Below are 20,787 nucleotides of genomic sequence, written 5' to 3'. Positions count from 1 at the left end.
TCGGTGCTCTTATCTGCTGAGCCATCTCTCCAGTCCCCAATTTTTACATTTTTCACAAACATAATTTTCTAATAAATACTTGTAGACTTATCAAGTTTTTCTTTGTTTACCTAATTTCTTAATCTATATCAACTTCCCACCCCTTAAATGTTACAAAGGATTACCTTGACCAACATTTTGTTCTCATTTGTGTGTGAGCGAGTGCGTGCATGCACGTATGTGTGTGTGTATGTGTGTGCATGTGTGTATGTGTGTGTATATGTGTGTGTGTGTGTATTTTTGTGGAGTATGGATGAGACACAGTACACATGTGGAATGTAGAATTCAGAAAACAGCTGCTGGAGTCTGGTCTCTCCTACTACATGAGTCTCAAGTCACTGATTTCAAGTTATCTGGCTCAGAGGCAAGTGTCTTTACTGGCTGAACCATTTAGTTAACTTGATTTTGAACTTTTTCCCACCCTGAGACAAGAGTTTCTCTCTGCCCTGTCCTGAAATTCACTATGCAAAGATTTTGACTGTTCTGGAACTTTCTATGTAGATTATGCTGGCCTTGAACTCAGAAATCCACCTGCCTCCATCTGTCCCCAAGTGCTGAGAATAAAGATGTGTTTTACCACTGTCACCCAGCTATTTTGAAATTCTAATTTTTCTACTGTCACCTCTTGAGTCTTGGGATTAGTGGCATGCACCACCATGCCAGGTTTTATGCCATGGTGGAGATTGAACCCAGGGCTTCCATACTAGACAAACATGCTACCAACTGAACTGCATCCTCAGGCCTACCTCCTTTTCTTTCTGGGTGCAGGAGCTCAATCCCAGGGCCTTAAGCATTTTAATTATTCACTTTACCCTTCATCTACATCCATATCTCGGCCAAAATACAATTTCTTATTTGGGGTCTCCAGTTTAAAAAAAGAAATGTTTTTTTTTTTTTTTTTGTGCTGGGCATGGTAGTTTATGTCTGTAATCCCAGGACCCCGGAGGCTAATCAAGGAAGATTCAGTTGAGTTTAAGGTCAGTGTGGACAAGAAAATGAGCACTGAACAACCAGTTATAGCCAGACCCCGTGAAATAGTACACTTTCCCACCCTGCAAAATGGTTAGCTTCCACTTTCAGCCTCCAGAGTGCTGGTATTAGAGGCATGTTTCACCACACCTAGCCATATGTGTTAACGTATTTGCATAGCATACATTCGCCATAGAAGGCAACATCTGGATGTCTTCAATGGAAACTTCACCCTATTTTTTGACACAAGGTTTCCCTCTGTAGCTTTGGTAGTCCTGGAACTTGATTCCTAGACAAGGCTGGCCTTGAACTCAGGGTTCCTCTTGCTTCTGTCTCCTAGGTGCTGGAATTAAAGGTCTGTTCTACCATGCCCGGCCCTAAACTATTTTTATAGACAGGGCCTCTCACTGAACCAGGAGCTTGCTGATTTAGCTGGACTGGCAGGTTTCGTTTTAAGCCTTTCAATTATGGGAGACTACTCTGCTAGTGGCTTATGGAGTGTTGCGGGACCAACGCAGGTCTTAATGCTTGTAGGAAGCACTTTACTGAGCCACCTCCCAATTCAATCTTTTATGCCAATTTTGACGTTTGAAAAACGTCACCTTTTTGGTTGTTTTTAAATTATATTTATTCGTTTATTTGTGTGTGAGCGCAGTGAACATTAATGATTTCAGGAGTTAGTTCTTCCGGTCCATCCTGGATTCCAAGAATTAAATTCGGACAGTCAGGTTTGCTGAGCCATCTCGCCGGCCCCCGGCGGCTTTTCTTTTTTTCTTTGTTTTTTTTTTTTCGAGACAGGGTTTCTCTGTGTAGCCCTGGCTGTCCTGGAACTCACTCTGTAGACCAGGCTGGCCTCGAACTCAGAAATCCACCTGCCTCTGCCTCCAAATGTTAGGATTAAAGGCGTGTGCCACTACCGCCCGGCCCGTGGCGGCTTTTTAAATTCGGCGTGCCGGGGAAGTCTTTCTTTCTCTACCATTCATTTAGTTTAAAAACAAAACACGGAACACTATTTCCTAAAATTCAGAAGCAAGCGCATCAGAGCTGAGCGCTTCAAGGATAGAACGTCCTGGGAGGTCACCAGGAAACGCCTCCCGGGCCCCTGGGAAGGGGCGGGGCCAGGAAAGTCTCAGCTCTCGCTACTCCGCTTTGCCCGGCAGGCTGCCCTACTCAATTCTCGCGAGACTTCGGGCACCTCAGCTGCTGCGCACTGCGCATCGCTGGGAGTCCAGGCGCGGAGGTGGGGGGAGGGGTAGGGGAGACGGTACAAACGGCGCGGCCGCCATCTTGTTTGCGCCCCCGCTCCGCACGCGCTCCGTTTTTCGTGACGCACGCTTCCCCCTCCCCTGTGCCTCGCCCGGGCCTCTGCATTGCCCGACGGCGCAGCAGCGCGGGGGCGGCTGCTTTCTTCGCTGGACGCCGGAGTAGAGGCCTGTGAGTGTACGGAAGCTTGGGCGAGGAGGGTGGAGAGAGCCGGGGCGGCCGGCAGTGAGGGCGGTGCTTCCCGCCTCTGGCGGCGGAGATCTCACTTCCCTCTGCGGCCGCCGCTGCACTTCGGTCGGCCCTGCCGCCGCCATGTTATGTGTTCGCCGGGCCCGCCGCTGTTGTCGCGGCTGCGCTCGCGGGGTCCGTGCGCCTGGGCCCGCGGGCTTTCTCCCATTGGCGGAAGGCGACTGCGGGGGGGCTCGCTCGTGATTGGTCGGCGGCGGGGAGGCCGCGGACCTGGCACCTTATTGGTCACGCCGGCTCCGGCCTGGGGGGGTGATGAAGGAATTGGCGGCTGTTGGGATGCTCGCTGCTCGGGTTCAGGCGGCAGGGCGACGATCCCTCTAATGCCAGCGTGGCGGGGGGACTCCGGGATGAAGCCGGAGGCCCTAAGGAGAAATAGAGTGGTAGCCTGGCGTGTGGCCTGCAAAGGGGAGGGGGCACTACTAATTCCAGAGGCACACGGACAACTACAAGATGGGGCGTGAGAGCCCCTGGTTTGTAAACACGGAACAGGAGTTTCGGAAGAAGTGTCTTCGAGATCTAGGGGTGCTAGACTTGGAAATTGATCCAGCTTGAGAATGACCCTGAGTAGAAGTCTGAGTGCATGGTACGGAAGTAGTGGGAGTGAGGGCCAGAAGGACAGAATCGGATTAGGGAGTCTGCTGTAGAATTCTGAGTTTTGAAACCCAGAGGGTTAGTGTGGAACTCCACACTCCATTCTGGGTTCTGAGATGGAGTGTGAGAAACAGGTAAACAGAGGGATCCCATTGAACGGGTATATCAACTTTTAGAAGTTCAAAGCCAAATTTAACATTGCATTAAGTAGAACCAGAAAATCAGCTGTAGAATATATTTGCATAATTGGGAAGTTGGGGGTTACAGGATTTGGGATCATGCTAGTTTTGAGATGTTACATATGAAATTTCCCTGGTCTGAGAAGACTATAAGATCAGAGCTTTGCGCTTGCTCGACAAACATTATACCAGCTGAGCTACACCCCCATCCCTAAAATTAATCTTTCTTTAACTTTCAGTTAAGAGGGCTGGTGAGTCAAACTCAGGAATAATAGACCTTGTTTTGCGTACTTACCTGGGTGTATAAGTACATTTTACATGTCACACAGATATTGGCAGTGCCATTCTCATTCTCTGAAGGAACAAGAGTTTAGAATTTGCTGGAGTCAGGTGTACTGTCCCTGGTGTGGGACCAGCCATGCAGGCTCAGGTGGGAGGGTTGCTTGAGCCCAGGAATTTGAGGTCAGCCTGTAAGATGTGGTGAGACTCTAAAAGCAAACCAAAACCACGAGGAATTTAGTTAAGTTCACAGCTAGTAAGTGACAGCCCACATCCAGACACAGGTCTGGAATTCTCTTTTTTTTTTTCTTTTGGTTTTTTGAGACAGGGTTTCCCTGGCTGTTCTGGAACTCACTCTGTAGACCAGGTTGGCCTCGAACTCAGAAATCCGCCTGCCTCTGCCTCCCAAGCGCTGGGATTAAAGGCATGCGCCACCACGGCCCAGCTAGGTCTGGAATTCTCAATACCTAAACTGCTAATAGAGTTCCTCACTTTATATCCTTCCTTCTCTTCCTCTTCTGTCTTCTTCCCTCTTAGCTCTCTCTTCCTCTTCCTTTACCTTTTTTCTTTTGAGGCACATTCTCATGTATTCCAGGCTACCCTTGCTTACTCTTTGGCTGGTAATGACCTTTCACTCCTGATTCTTCTGGATCCACATCCTAACTGAAGAGATTTCCCAGAGTCCCACTACACTGGGATCTTGGGGCTCTTAATTCTTTTTTATTTTGAAATTTTTACTACATTTTAACTTATTGTGTTCATGTGAGTGTGAGCCATAGCATTCTGGAGGTCAGAGGAGGACAGCTTGTAGGTGAATGTTCATTCCCTCCTTCTATCATGCGAAATCTATGGGATGAATTCCAGTCCTCAGGCTTTGTGGCATTGTGGCAAGAGCTCTTATCAGGTGAGCTACCTTTCCAACCTGGAGCTTATTTTAATTTTATTTTCCTTTTTGAGATGGTGGTCTCACTATGTAGATCAGGCTGGCCTGGAATTCATAGAGCTCCACCTCCTTCCTCAGGAATGGTGAGATTAAAGATGTCACCACGACCAGCTGGAGCCCTTTATTTATTTATTTATATTTATTTATTTATTTACTTATTTAGGTTTTGTGTGTGAGAGAGGGGGTGGGTAGAGATTTCTCTGTGCAGCTCTGGTTGTCCTGGAACTCCCTCTGTAGACCAGAACTCCCTCTGTAGACCAGACTTGCCTCGAACTCAGAGATCGACCTGCCTCTGCCTCCTGAGTGCTGGGATTAAAGGCCTGAACCATCATTGTTCTGCTGGAACCCTTGTATTTAAACTCTGTATTACCTCAATGCCACAGACTATTGGGCAACTTCGATGCAACTGGGAGTTAGCAGAGGATATCATGAGATAACTGTTCTCTGAAACAAATTCCCAACCACTTTGAGCATTTAGAAGTTTAAGACTGACCTCACACTGGTCTGTGGAAAATCAGCCTCTAAGCCACAAATGATTTAGATTTCTCTTTCCTATCAAGTGGTTGCTCCCTGATGTGGAATCCTGCTGTATACAGGAGAGAAAACCCTTGCATCTTCAGCTATTTTTAGGCATATTTTCTGTGCTGAGGTTCTAAAGAGAGAACCTTGTTGAAGTCACTTAGCTTTGCAAAGCCAAGCCATGTCTATCCTTGGTCACTGACTTAGTGGTAGAGATGACCCTTTAAAGGCAGGCTCTTGGGCTGGGGCTGTAGCTTTGTTGGTAGACTATGAACCTAGCATGTACTAAGCCCTGGGTTTGACCACTAGCATCTAATAAGCTGAACCCAGTGATGAATACTTGTAATCCCAGCACCTAGGAAGTAGAGAAGGAAGGCTCAAGAGATTGAGGCTAGCCTAGGATATATGAGACTCTGTCTGTACGTTAATTAAAATGAAATAAAAACAAAGGCAGAGTCTTCCTATGTAGCTCAAGCTAGCATCTAACTTGGGATCCTCTTGTCCCAGCTCCTGAATATTGAGTCTACAGGGTATGTGTTGACTTTTCTTTAACCCCTTTGGTACAATGCCCAGAGTCACATGTCAGGAAAGTGCACTACCACATGATTCCAGTGATGACTTTAAGTAATAAGTTCAAATTTACCTCATTCGTTGGAAGGACAATGACAGAGGACATACTTAGGGTCACAAATGACCTTGAATTTTACTCCAGCCTCAGATATTACAATTTAAGAACATTTCTTAGCTAGCAAGTTGTTCTTTTCTAGTCTACTTATTTCAGAGGAAACTGGTTGTGAGTTATTTAATGTTTTACAGTCTCTCTTTCGTTTACTTAGTTTCTCATGAATGAACTGTGACAAGTTAGGAAGGTTAATAATGTACAGTTCACTTTAGTATTTTCCCTGCAGAGACTTGAAGTTCCCAACATCCTTTAAGTGGATCATTTACAGGAGGAAATGGATTATGCTTTGACCACAAAGTGCCTCTGGGAAGGGGCAGTAAAGCAGCTGATTTTAAAGTTGGACTTAGGAAAAAATTGTGTGTCTACAGTTTCTGCAGTCTCTACTGTGTGTGCTGGGGTAGAGTCCTGTCTGAGTTTTCTTTGTAAAGTAGTAATTACAAAAAATGAGTATAATAGAGTATGAGGAGATAACATTGTGGACCTTAATAAAAAAGAGAACTCATTATTTTCTTTTTGGAACTGCATAAAATGTGTCATTCTAACTGATATCCAGTTAGAGCATCCTCAACAAGGAGGTCTTTTATAATTCTCTCCTTGTATACAGCAGGATTCCACATCAGGGAGCAACCACTTGATAGGAAAGAGAAATCTAAATCATTTGTGGCTTAGAGGCTGATTTTCCACAGACCAGTGTGAGGTCAGTCTTAAACTTCTAAATGCTCAAAGTGGTTGGGAATTTGTTTCAGAGAACAGTTATCTCATGATATCCTCTGCTAACTCCCAGTTGCATTGAAATAAAGATGGAGGGGGAATGAAAAGATTTTCATATTTGCCAAAAGCACTTATTAACGTTAAGCAACCAGTATTCTGTCCAGTAATGTTTTAAGTTTTTTTTTAAATGTAGAAAATTTTAGTTGAAGTTTTTTTTTTTTTAGTAAGAGGAAAATAACATTGTGTGGGGGAAAAAAAATCTGCTTGCCTACAAAACCTTTTGTCAGGTTGCAAGATTTGTTGTACCATACCCACCTCTCATGTTTCTCAGTAGTGACATGTGGTCTCAATCACAAGCACTTGGACCCATCTCCAGAATGGGCTCAGGTGTAGTTTAGAGAGGTGAACTACAGTCTACCTTTTCTGTGTTTGAATGTTTCTAGAATCAGTTTAAACCAAAGGTTTATTTTTTCAGTGTCTAAGGTATGTAAAAGGGGCTGGAGAGATGGCTCAGCGATTAAGAGCACTAACTGAGGTCCTGAGTTCAATTCCCAGCAACCATATGGTGGCTCACAACCATCTGTAATAGGATCTGATTTACTCTTCTAGTATGTGTATGAAGACAGCTGCAGTGTACTCATATAAATAAAAAATAAATCTTAAAGGTACTTAAAGGTATTCTATTTAGGTTATACTGTCCATTTAAAGTCAAATATAAGGATTGCTCTGAGTGTGAACTATAAATAGTGATCTTGAGCAGTGTTTCAATAAGGTAAAAAATAAAATTACTTCAAGAAATGATTCTACTATACATATTGTTTTATATCATGACACTGGTGCAAAGCTGTGAGTTTCTGACGTTGTTCATGGTACCTGATTACTCCAATCCCTAGACTTAGAAGCTAACAAACTGTTCAGTAAGCTGTATGAAGTGAGATTCTTTGCCAGTGTTGTGTCCATTTTAAAAGACCGAGGACTAATGAGGTATATACCATCTTCATAGTTGATTATCTTTGTCACTTTTTTTTTTTTTTTTTTTTTTTTTTTTTTTTTTTTTTTTTTTTTTGGTTTTTCAAGACAGGGTTTCTTTCTCTGTGTAGCCCTGGCTGTCCTGGAACTCACTGTGTAGACCAGGTTGGCCTCGAACTCAGAAATCTGCCTGTCTCTGCCTCCTGAGTGCTGGGATTAAAGGCGTGCGCCACCACCAAGCAGCCATCTTTGTCACTTTTGACTGTCTTAAAAATTACTACTCTTAGCCAGGCAGAGATGGCGCATGCCTTTAATCCCAGTATTTGGGAGGCAGAGGCAGGTGGATTTCTGAGTTTGAGGCCAGCCTGGTCTACAGGAGTGAGTTCCAGAACAGCCAGGGCTACACAGAGAAACCCTGTCTTGGAAAAAAAAAAATGACTACTCTTCCCTGAGGGCTAAGTACCATAGAACTTGTTCATTATGAAATAGCACAGTTTAGAAACAGAGTGTGCTTGGTTGGCAGTAATCTGGAAGGCAGAATACTTTGGTTTTGGTGATATTTTAACATCATTTTCAATAATACTGAATTTAAAAAGGAAAACGTGCATTAAACTTTATTTATTTGCCTGTTCAAGGCAGGGTCTCTCTACATAGCTACATCTGTCTTGAAACTTAGTATGTAGATGAGGCTGGCTTGAACTCACAGCAATCCCCTTGCCTCTGCTGGGACTAAAGGAATGTACTAGCATGCCCAGCTCATGCATTGAACTCTTCACTGTTTTAGAACACTAGCTGAATAAGGTTGCCTGGAGTTTTTCCACAAAAATGTGTTACTGACAAGTGACCAAGTGAAATGTAGTTTCTTATTTTACAGTTGTTAGGCCTTTGTTCATGTGTGTTTGTGAGAACTAGTAAAGATTTTGTGTTAGGATCCTTGTGTAGTGGAGTTGAGGTTGTTGTTCTAGGGCAGCCTATGAATGAAAACTAAATATTCTGTGCAGGACACCTGAGTTTTTCTTTGGGAAGAAGTTTCCTGAGAATGGCATATGTCTCAAAAGTGACATTGATTCTTAGAGGCTCATATGTCAAAGGTTTTCCAGTCTAATCAGAAATAAGTTATAATTAATAACAGCTTTTTTTGAGCTTGTATGGGGCACATTATTGTTATCCTACATGAGTCATTAACCACTGAGTCCCAGACACCATTAGAAAGACTCACTGGGTGAAAGTGTTTGCCTTGCAAACCTAATGACCTAACTTTGATCCTTAGAACCTATGGTGGGAAGAGAGAGCCTACTTCCAGACATTGCCCTCTGACCTCCACAGCCCACACGTGGAGTAGTAATAAAATAACATTACAAGCACCAACCCAAGCCTTACTGATTTTTCAAAGAATCTTAATAGTTCCCTTCCTCGACTCCCTCTACCCCTTCTTCACAGGTTTACCCCCAATCCCCACCCCCTCTTATTTTAAACAGGCTATTTTGGCTTTGCTGTCCTGGAACTCACTATTTAGATCAGTCTGGCATAGAACTCACAGAAATCATCCTGCCTCTGCCCACTGAATGCTGGGATTAAAGGTATGCATCAACATGCCTGGTCCCTCCTTTATTTTGAGGAAGGACCTAGTACAAAGTACACTATGTAACCCAGGCTGATCTCAGCCTTCTGAGTGATGAGGTCACACACATATATATATCACCGTGCTCAATTTCCTGTTCGTATTTTTAACTTGCTGCCATACCAAGGTCTCTTATTCTTAAGATCTTAACTGCCCCAAGAAATCTCCTCTGACCAGCCTGACTTTTAAATGGGCCCATGGTGAGGTCCTCTGCTTATATCTTCCTGTATTATTGTGTGGATGTTTTTGTGACTCTCTAAACATGTCATGGTTTCTGGGTTGAATTTCATATAATAGACTTTAACCCCATTGAGGACAGACATTTTGTCTGATTTGGGATTCAGGGCCTGTGCCTGTAAGTATTTATTGAACAAACTAAACTAAACCTTGTAAGATGTTACATTACTGGAGACTTGCTGCAGTAGACCTTTAACAAGCTTGAGGTCATCAGCTACACAGTCATGATAAGAAGGAATTGGAGTCTAAATCTGTCAAGGTGTAAAGCCTAGGCTTTTTTGTGTGCTCCTCCACATGGCTGTTCTTTTTCTTGTCTTTACATATCCTTGTCAAGGGTTGAGACAGCCTGTGGCTAATAACCCCACTCATAACTTTCCAGGCAGCTTATTCTCATGTTTGGACAGCTGAGAGCTGAAGTAAGTTCCTCCAGAATAATTTTCATCCATTTGTCTCATTTTATGCCTTGAAGTCTCTACCTGCCTATTTTAGAGGAGTCTCACTATGTATCCCTGGATAGCTTGGTACTGACTATATAGTCTAGGCTGGTCTTGAAGACTGTATTTTTTAGCCTAGTAATTTAGATTTATCATCTACCTAAGGTCCTTTTTTCTTTCATTCATTTCATTTTTTCTTAAAGCACCTACATTACTTTAATTTGATGATAGTTATTACTTTAACTGTTCTGGGCTGCCTTTGGGGAGTATCTTAAAAACTAATGGCTAGGGTAGCTTTCTGTTACTAATTGGAATTGAACCTATGACCCTATGTGTGCTAGGCAAGTGCTCTGCCACTAAGCCACTAGCTGTGTCCTCAGTACCTCTTACATTTTAAAACGCTATCTCACTAAGTTGCCTAGTCTGGCCTTGGCTTTACCTACCATCCTCCTGCCTTAGTCTGTAGCTGGGATTACAGACTTGCACTGCCATGTTTGGTTACATCTGTCTTCTGAAAATATGTTGACACTTTAAAAAACAAAATCTTGAGGTAGGTTTGATTTGGGAAGTAGCTGATAGTTGTTCAGAACTAAATCGGGGGGAAAATGTGGGTCAGAAGCTGTAATCTAGTGAATAGCTCCTGGTTTTCTTTCATTTGCTTATAACTTTTGAGACTGGGTCCTTCTGTGTAACCCTGGCTGTCCTGGCTGTCATTATGTAGACCAGGCTCTGTTGAACTTAGAGAGATCTGCCTGCCTCTGGCTCTTAAAGGCTGGGCGTAAAGGTGTGCACCATCATACCCAGCCTGATTGGTTTATAATTTTTAAAAGGTTTGAAACAGACATTAAGATGCAAAGATTTGGCATTAAAATAATCTGACTTTTGTGTCTTTTAAAAAATCTGGAGCTCACAGTACCGTAGGCCAGTATTCCTACATGACTATTTTTGTTAGAACTGATAGTGTTTGCCCCTTAAGATGAGACAATCACTCTGTAGTGTTCGTCAGTTCTTACTATCTCATTTACTGACACTGTGACTAGAGTCAAGATTAGTTTATTAGTTTTTAGGGGGCAGGAAGGATTTGATTTTTTTTTTTTTTGAGACAGGATCTTGTTGTGTAGCTCTGGTGTAGTGCTTACTGTGTGCAGCCAGAGTGTTCTTCCTCCTTCAGCCTCCAGAGTACTAGAATTACAAATGTGGAGCTGATTTATATATTCATGCTGAGCATTAGGAATAGATGCAAGAAAGACATAGTTGCTGCCTTGAAGAATCTCCTGTGGTAATAAAGATTCTGAAAAACAAATTATAGTATGTATAAAATACTTTAGTATAAAATGTATGCTTAGGTATTTATTGAGAACCTACTATATTCCAGATTTGCGTAGTGCTCTGGTTTATCTCAGTACTCCTGTAAATTGATACTATTTTATCACTTTCAACAAGAAATGATCTCAGGAGTGGTTAAGTAATGTGGCTAATATCACAGCTAATAAGGAGATAGCTTCTCGTCAGAAATTATAGTTGTGGCCAAGAATGAGCTCTCAGCCTTCTGTGAGAGCACTGAAGCTTGAATTGTGTAACCTGAGTTACTGGTTTTCTCTCAGTGATGAGAGTGCTTTTTAGGGTGAGTTGGTGCAATTGTGTGGCATAAAGGACTGCCAAGATGTAGGGCCAGGGAAGAATTGAAGTTAGAGTCCCAGATATTCCTTGAGGCACTTAGTCTACAGTAATATCAGCTAGAGAGGAGAAAGCTATAGTAAGTGAGTGGGTCAGGTTGCCAAATGCAAATTCAAGGATAATTTGTGTTTTCTTCCTACTGTGGTTGAATTCTACTGTGGTGACTGCTGGTGAGAAATAGGAGTTGAAGTGTTTTTCCTGTACACTGCCAAGGACTAATAAAAACTATGCCCAAGACCTTCACAGAGTAGCAAGGGACTTGATTGGTTTAATCTGGTACATCAAAAGCGGAGTTGAAGGGCAGACTTTTGGAACAATAAGCAGACCTCGGCTGTGACTGGTGGTGAAAGGCCTGGATTTCCGGCCTAAAAACCAGGGATTTTTAGTTCCAGCTGGGAGTCCTCTTACACAGCTCTTTACAGCTGAGGAATTGTCTGTTGCAGAGCTACAGGACGTAGAAGAGAAATTGCTGCAAAGTATGTTTAGGGTTTAACACAAGGCTTGTTTGGTTCTGCATGGTGTCTTCTCTGTCAAAAGCAGAAGGTAGAATTGGATGGCATTCAGCACTTTATATTTTTTTAATTCTTATTCAAGCACAGCATAATGTACTATATATATTTATTTAGTCCCTAAAGTGTATACGACCTGTATTACAGATGAGCAAACTATGGCTCAAGCTTAGTCCTGGTCATATAATTAAAAGCTAGGTAGTAGAGCCCCAAATAATATAGACAACCCTGTGGTTATCCCTGGTGACCTTCAGCACCCTAGAATGTTTCCAGAAACAACCAACAGTGAGCCAAGTAAAATTATTAATCTCTCTGGAGATCAGTCCTGCTAATAATTTAATAATAATAATCATTATTATTAAATAATAATAATCAAAGTAAAGGGAAAAAACAGGCATCTTTCTATGTAGATCACATTGGAATTCTGAATTCTTTTGCACCATCCTCCCTGCTGGTTTCATGGGATTACAGGTATGTGCTCCCATACCTGATTCAGAGTTTTGATGTCATAGAAGGCTTTTTTCCCCTATTACACTTTGAGTAAGTTGGAGTAGAGCATTGTGATAGGGTTCTTTTGAAATGCTGAAGCCTGCCACCAACTTCATGCATTTACCCCCCAATCATCCTATTTTGATTTGTTGTTTTAAAATAAAATGCATTGCTTTGGTAGTAATCTATGCTTTTAAAATTACTACGAATACAAAAGATATTAGAAATCATGAAGACTGTTGTATGGGCACAGCTTCACTTTGATATATTAAGGTTGAGTTTTTCTTTGATTAACTCAACCTGGTTTTATTCTGTTAATAATGATCAACAAGAACCTGGAAGTAGATGGTTACAACTTTCCAAGCTTGTGCACATTGCTTTTCTGGTTTACTGCCATAGGTTACTGTAGCAATATCTTACAGACACTGTTCAGGGCCAATCAGAAGCAGTGAAATTACCTTCAATTTTTTAAATGGAACTCCATAGCCAATAGAAAATCCTTTAGGTCGGAAATGTAGCAACCCTTTCTTTCGTTTTTTAAAGAACAATTCTAAATTTGTCCTCCCCTGTTTTAGAAGTACATGAGATCATATGTGTCTGCTGTGTACATTTGCTAAATGTTTCCAGTCCTTAAGTTCTTGGGTTTGAAGTGAAGAATCTGACCCCTGTTCTGCTTCTCAAGGTAACTTTAAAACAGGAAGTGTACAAAGGAGGTAACTGATGACGTGAACAGCCAATCGTGGCTTTGTATTCTTAGCTGATAAAGCAGCTCAGCCAATGGGACTGCTTTGGAGGCAAGGTTTGGTGTCAAATAGCAGGCTAGATTGAATGCCTTTGACTGTTAAAGTGGAAGGAGGCTGCAGGGCTTCATTGGAGCCTCAGAGTTTTTCACTGAGGCAGGGGTCAGCTGAAAGACAAAGAAAAATGGCGAATAGTTTGCTGGGGGGTGGGAGGACAGCTGTTCGGGTTTTCACTGGAATGAACATTCCAGACTCAGGTTTTTGCATCTTCTGCTGCCTTTTGTCCTCCGTTCTTTTTTGGGGGGGAGGGAAAGGAGTGACTTAAATTCTCCCTGTCCGAGGAGATATAAATAACTCCATGTAAAATTAATGCCGTTCTCGGTAAGTTTAATTCTTTGTTTTGTGTTGAGATGTTAGAGACTATTTAGCTTCAGAGAGTGTAGACAAGTTGCACTGTTTCAGAAAATGGCCACTTTACATTCCGTGCATACCTTCTTGGTTCACCTAGATTACCTTGCTCTGTTTAGCTTTTGCATGCCCTTCAACTAAGATTTTCCTAGTTTAATATCAACAAGACAGATGCAAGAAGGGCTAATCATTTTTCATGGGCATACAAAAGCAAAGCACTTTGTCTTTGCATTGGGTAAACTTAACTGTTTCCCAAATAATTTTCCTTTGTTCAAGTGCACTGAAGCTTTTCTACAGAATAAGATGAGTTTTAAGAGTTTTTTTTTTTATTTCCATGTACTTTGTTGACATACATGTTTTAAAGATAGAAGCACATTATTGTTCTTTCAATTGCTTGAAAATGTGATTAGCAACTGATGCAGGTTCTAATGGGGGAAGGCCCACATGCCAGCCTGAAAATTCTTCTGTAACTTTCTTGATCTGCTTATCTGTCTTTAGATTTTAATAAGAATCAATTGCATAAGTCTTCATTGTTCATTTTAGTTTAATATGCTGATTAGTTTAGAGTCCAGTTAATATTGGAAGTGAGGAGCTTATCATGTTTTTGTCAGCTGTTGATTTGGTTCTTTAAAATGATTTAAGCAAATGCCTTTGTTTCAAGTATGAAGTATATAAAAGGCTTACCTGCACTTTGTGACTAGGAAAGTTAAGTGTATAGGTAGCCTTTTGCCCTTGGTATTTACCCCCTTCTTTAAGGATATGAAGCTTATGTAGATTGCTAATCAGTAACAAGTCAGTTCTTGTGAGTAGTGAAATCGTCAGTCCTATGTACTAAGATCTGTAATATGCCTGGTTTTTAAAAAACAATTCTTTGTTTTTCTCTTTATTTGGAAATATTGGATGAAGGTCATTCGAACATTCCTGCTGCAGATGAGTGTAGAGCAGTGAGGCAGCAGCAGTCCCTGGACAGGGAAAGGAGCAGGCCTGGCTGAGGAGAACTTAGAAGGTGTTGGTCTGCCTTCACTTGCTTCCTCTTGAGGGAAGGGTTTATCTGAGAGGATCCATGGGGGTTTAAGTTTAGATACGTGCAGCTGGAGCAGGGGAACAGCCCAAGTTCCTGGATGCAGGCCTCTGCTGCTGCTCTGAAAAGTGACCTTGAAGAGTTGAAACATTGAAGGACAAAGTTTGTTTATGCAGATTGGAACTGAAAAGCTCTTTTAAGATGAAAGACTGCTTCTGGGTGTTCTAGTCCAGTGGTTACTAGGAATCTGATAGAGTTCAGATCAGGAGTTTTTAAAGGACTACTAGACCCGCATTCATTCTCTTCTTCCCCTGCCTTTTCTTTCCTACCCCCAGCCCCAAGAAATTTTTTATAAATCTTTCTGATATGGTAATTGAGTGAATTATCTAACAGATTTAGAGTTCCTTGCATGCCATTCTGTCACCCTTATAGTCTAAAGGGTTCTTAGTGGAGAAAATGGTATTTCAGGAGTTCAAGTAGTTGTATTTGTAAAACTCCTCTTGGAGGATTGGAATGCTGATGGTAAGAAAATATTAATTTGGGGGAATTTTAAGCCCTAAGAGAAATGATTATGTGTTAAATATTATATTTTAAATGATACTTTGTATAGACTGTTGGTGATATTAGTTGTTTCAAGTTGTATGTATGATTTTAAAAAAGAGATACAGTGACCTTTTTGGCTCTGAGAGAAGTCTGTAACAGAGGGATAAAAATAAAGGTGGAGAAAAAGGTAGGCTGAGGTAAAACTCTATGTACTCTAGAACTTTGGGGAGCTAGTTACTTAGAGCATGTAGCCAAGTTTTCCATCTTTTTAAGGTCATCCATTACCTGGGAAAACAGAGGCACACCTGTGCAAATGCCTAAAGCAGCTAAGGTGTTTCCTGTATGTTGAATGTTGAATGGCATTTGTGGAACCCTCATTTAATACTTTGTTGAAAGACATACAATCCCCTCATTTAATACATTAGACTTGAAAATATTTTCTAGACAAAAGTGGAAAACTTTATATGATAAAGAGCAAAAAACCTTATGGAATTAACCATAACTCATATTGGTAGTGTCAGGAGAGAGAGGTGAGGGTCAGAGAGACTTGGATAGAGCCCAACACCTGGACCTTTATTTTAAGGCAGTAGAATATAAATTATTTAAAGCTGAGAGTCCTGTGTTCAAATCAGCTTTGAGTATAGGCAAGTCACCTGTTCAAAGTCAACATAAAAAATATTAAATTATAAAAATATGGAACCTAACAGGCTGTTAGCTGTGTAACATAGTTGGTAGAGTTGCTAGCATATAGAAACCTAGGATTTGATTCCTAGCCCTTCATAAACCAGGTATGGTGACCCATACCTATAGTCCCAATACTTGGGAAGGAGGAAGCAGGAGGGTCAGAAGTGAAAGGTCATTCAGTACCAGCCTGGGCAATATCTCAAAAATAGAGACCCAGAGATAGCAATTTGGTGGGTGGGATTGTGTATGTGTGTGAACTGTGTACACATGCCTTTGTGGGTGGGGGTGGGGGGACAGAGCTTGACACTGGTGATTTCCTTTATCATCCACTATTTTTCTTTTGAAACAGAATTTCTCAGTTAACTTGGCACTTACCAATTGGCTAGACTGGCTGGCCAGTGAGCCCTGGTACCTTTTTGTTTCTGCCACCTTGTTATGGGATTACAAACAGGCCTATATACCACCATGCCTGACTTTTGCCATGGATGCTAGGTATCTAAACTCAGGTCTTTAGGTTTGTGCACACTTTCTCACTGAGCCATTTCTCCAGCCCCCACTTTTTCCCCTCACTTCATAAAAAGTTTTTTACATCTGTTTGTGAATGTGCACGTGCCGGTGGTGGTGGTGGTGGTGGTGGTGGTGTCAGTGTCAGTGTCAGTGTCGGTGTCATGATCATGCTGTGCTGTACATATAGAGGTTATAGGACAATTTCAGTAGTGGGTTCCTTCCTTTCACCATGTGGGATCTGGGGGTTTGAAAGGCTTAGAGGCCTTACTTGCTGAGGGTCCCCTCCCACCACTACCATCATATATAGTCCAGGCAGGTCTTGGATACTCTAGTCAAGAATGACCTTGAATTCTTGAGCTTTCTCCACCTCCTGTGTGTTGAGATTCTTAGTGTATTCCATTTGGCCTCAGAACTGTGGATAGAAACTATTGCCTGGTGCCTGCAAGGCAAATGCTCTACCTGAGCTACATCCCTGTACCGTTATTTAGAGGTGAGTCTTGAATGAGGTTCTATATATTGAAATTTTTCTGCACATTATGAATTACTGCATAAATATTGTCTGTTGTTGATGCAGACTAATTGAGGGACTTAAGTGTTTTAGGGAGATAGGTGTGACATCCAAGAGAACGCTGGTGTTGTGATATATTTATAAAATAATGTTTGATTACCTCACCTGCATATTCTCATTTGTGTTTACAGGATCCTGTTTTTAAGTTAATTTAGTTATTATTTTGTGTATGTCTGTAAGCATGGGCATGCATAAGAAATGGCATATGTGTGGAAGACAGGATAACTTTTAGGAGTCAGCTCTCTACTTCAGCCATGGATTTCAGGGATTAAACTCAGGGCTCAACAAGTACCCGCTGAGCTATCTCACCAGCTCCATTCTGTCTACTTAGTACATGCATTGAAATTATTGAGCCATCATCAAGATTCTTATGAAGGAATTTTAACCTCTATGTCAAAAATAGTCTCAGTCAGAGGATTCAGGAGTTCATCATCCTCTGTTAAATAGGGAGTTGAGGGCTAGTCTCAGATACATGAGGCCTGCCTCAAAAAACAAAACAAACACCAAATTAAAGACCTCAGAATAGGATGCAGTGGTCATATGTGCATGTGTATATACATGTGGAGGTCAGAGGATGACCACTTAAATATGGAGTTCAGGGATTAAACTCAGGTGGTCAGACTTGCCTGGCAAATGCTTTTACCCACTGAGTCATCTCCTGGCCTTCCCCCTGCCCCTTGTTTAAAAATGGGATGCTTGTTTAAAAAATGTCATTAAACTTAGAAGCTTCTCCGAGTAAAGACTGGGAATGGGAAGCCTGTTCTGATTGGATACTGAGGGGTACATTTTATTTTAATGTGGGTAGGTTCTTGTTGCTGATTGCTTAGCCGAGGTTTTTTGTTTTGATTTTTTAATTTGTGTGCCAAATATTTATAAAGTACACTGGAGCCTTGTTTGCTTTGAGGTTGTGGTCTTTCTGTCTTCAATTATTTGGGAGCTTGAGAAGTAGTTACACCTTGTAGAATAGTAGAGAGCAAGTAAATATTGGACTGAAGACTAAAAAGAAAACAGGACTCATTAAAATCTAAGCATGAACATAAATTTGACACAGTTAATACTGTTTGTTGCTTCTGTAATGTAAGTGATAGACCCCCATGGAGACATCTTTCACACCTATTTTACATGTCTAGTGTTACCTATTTTTAGGATTGTACGCCCCTTCCCTGTTGATATTTTGTGATTTCTTCTTTTTTAAGTTTCCTGCCCTGTTAAGTTACTTCCTCTCAGTCATGGTCAATCTGAGGCATTGATGTTGGCCTATTTTATTTTATTTTTTGTGCATTGAAAAGCTTAATTCAGATAATAAGAATCAGCAAAGCTAACATTAACTTAGCTGAGTAATAAAACAATAGCCTTGGTGACTAGGCTTTTTATTCCTAAAATTAGATTAAGCCACCTTTTCAAGAAGCTGTGTACTTGGGTTGTAGAGATGGCTTAGAGTTTAAGAATACTTGCTGCTCTAGAGGACTGAGTTCAGTTTCCAGCAACGACATGGTGACTCACCACCAACCTGTGACTCCAAAACAGACCTCTCTTTTTTTTTTTTTTTTTCCTTTTTTGGCCTCTTTAGACACTTGCTATGCATGTGGTACATATTCATAAATGCAGGCAAAATATGCATACACAGGAAATAAAAACAACAGAGAAAACCCAAGTTGTATACGTTTTGGAAGGGCTTCAGGAATCTAGAAAGCATTATTGCTGCTCCTTTTTTTGTTTGATTTGCTTTGTTTTTATTTTTGTTTTTCTTTCCTCTCTTCTTTTTGCAGTACTAGGTATTAAATCCAGAGCCTTATAAAGGTTAGGTTAGTCCTCTACTACTGAGCTACATTTCATAGCTCCTAAAAATCATTTGAATCAGATTGTGGTTGTCTTTGTGGATCAGATTATTTTAGCCCAAATTTATCCCCAGAGTTTGGTTAATGCTAAATTAGACTGAAAGAATAATTTAGGCAAGCACTCTAGCACATCTGCACCCCCCACCCCCAGAGTCATGGGATCTAGTCTAGTTTTCTTGGAACAATTGAGGCCAGAGAGAGTGGGTCTCTATTAAGATTTCAAGTTTTAGTGACTGGCCTGTGTTAAAATCAGAGCTTTTAGTCGCACTCAATTCATTGCATGTTTGCTTTAATTCCTCTGGGTAGTTTTACCTTTCCTGTTTCTTTTTGTTTTGTTATTGTTTTTGTTTTTTGTTTTTTGTTTTTCCAAGACTGGGTTTTTCTGTGTAGCCCTGGCTGTCCTGGAACTCACTCTGTAGACCAGGCTGGCCTCAAACTCAAAAATGCTCCTGCCTCCTAAGCCTGCCTCTGTCTCCTAAGTGCAAGTGCTGGGATTAAAGGCGTGTGCTACTACTGCCTGACTCTTTCGTGTTTCTTTTGGTACACCAGTACAGGACGCAGAAAGAACAGAGAAGTAGGCCATGCAGGAGGTTCAGTAGTCTACACGTAGATTTGTTGGTTCAGATGTTTGCTGTGGCAGCAGACCTAGTGTTCCTTTGGGGATTGAAAATCTCTTGCCTCAGCCAGTTGCTTGTCCTGAAAACTGAGAATCAGCTAGGAAGCTAATGGTGCCCACCTGGCTGAGGTGCCTCAGAGAACTGGGTGACTTTTACGCATTACAAAGAAGTAAAATAAAGTATACAAGCATAACACCTGCATGTCACCTCCTGCTTTTTATTCTTTTTTTTTTTTTGGTTTTTTGGTTTTTTGAGCTTTTTATTTGGGACTAGTTCTTCAAATGAATCCTTAAAGTGACATTTTAAAGACATAAAAATTTTTAACATTCAACAAGACTAAAGTAGGAATCCTTGTCTGTGTATGCCTAAAATAATAGTTTATGCCAACTTCCCCCATCTCAGCAAAATGACATTATTGTGTGTGCTCATGGGTAGCTGTGAATTTGTGTCCTTTGTTTATTTTTGGTAGCCTGTTTCTTGAAGTTTTTCTAACCACTATCATATTTAAATGAAAAATAATTTTATTGAATGAATGAGGAATTGAATCATATAACTTATAAAATATTAAGTCCTGAAATATACAGTGATTGAAATTGATTATAGACACATCTGAGTAGCATGTACTTCATATCTGCATTATGCAAAACATTCCTTTTCCTTTTTATCTGTTCTTAGTATTGAGGCCAGCTCTGTAGAGCTTGGTCAGTTTCTACTTGTTTATTACACTCATCTCCTGTCTCTCCATTCAGTAACTGACCCAAAGTTCTATATTGTAAGTTAAAAGGGCAGCCGATTTGCTTTTGTTGTTGTTGTTACTGAAAGTACTTCATTTGGCTCCCATTTCCATGATGTTAATTATGTAGAAAACTAAATGCAAGACTGTATGACTAGAAATATTTGGATAAAACTAGGTTTTCCTTTCTCTACCTATACTATACAAATCTTACCTCTGAAGAGATCCTGATGGCTTTACACATTCTTTTTTTTTTTTTTGGTTTTTCAGACAGGGTTTCTCTGTATAGCCCTGGCTGTCCTGAAACTCACTGTGTAGAACAAGCTGGCCTCGAACTCAGAAATCCGCCTGCCTCTGCCCCCCAAGTGCTGGGATTATAGGTGTGCGCCACCACCGCCCGCCTACACATTCTTTTTCAATAGTTCATTAGTTCTACATATTTTTTGTGTGAAAACTTAAAATGCACAAGTAAAATTTTACTCCAGATCTAACAGTCTGGTTGGGAGACTTACAATGTATACCAAATATTAGGAACTGATATGCAAAGTGCAAGGAAAGGACATAGAATTCAAAGGGTGTGTTATGGCTTAGAATGTAGCTCAGTTGGTAGAGTACCTGACTAGCATTCATAAAGCTTACCCCAAGTGGGAGCATGACTCTGCAGTCCTAGCACCATAGGAGGAGATGGGGTAGATACTGGAGGATCCTACATTTAAGGTCATTTTCAGCTATATAGAGCAGTCAAAGCTAGCCTAAGCTTAAAAAAAA

The 20,787-nt window shown here is 41.2% G+C and overlaps 1 protein-coding gene across 2 annotated transcripts in view; it reads left to right on the top strand.

Annotated features, from left to right (window-relative positions):
* The first annotated feature begins 2,235 nt into the window (after positions 1-2,235).
* Positions 2,236-20,787, top strand: part of Nfyc (nuclear transcription factor Y subunit gamma) — a 65,076-nt gene continuing 46,524 nt past the window's right edge. Inside the window, exon 1 of one of the 2 annotated variants that reach the window (XM_031378507.1) lies at positions 2,236-2,442. The gene's annotated coding sequence lies outside the window, so the exon portion shown is untranslated. Of the gene's footprint in view, positions 2,443-13,229; positions 13,482-20,787 lie in introns of those variants that run through there. The other variant, XM_031378508.1, reaches the window with a different exon arrangement.

The sequence above is a fragment of the Mastomys coucha genome, unplaced genomic scaffold (genome assembly GCF_008632895.1).
Source record: "Mastomys coucha isolate ucsf_1 unplaced genomic scaffold, UCSF_Mcou_1 pScaffold18, whole genome shotgun sequence".
Lineage (NCBI taxonomy): Eukaryota > Metazoa > Chordata > Mammalia > Rodentia > Muridae > Mastomys > Mastomys coucha.
This window is presented reverse-complemented; position numbering and strand designations above follow the sequence as displayed.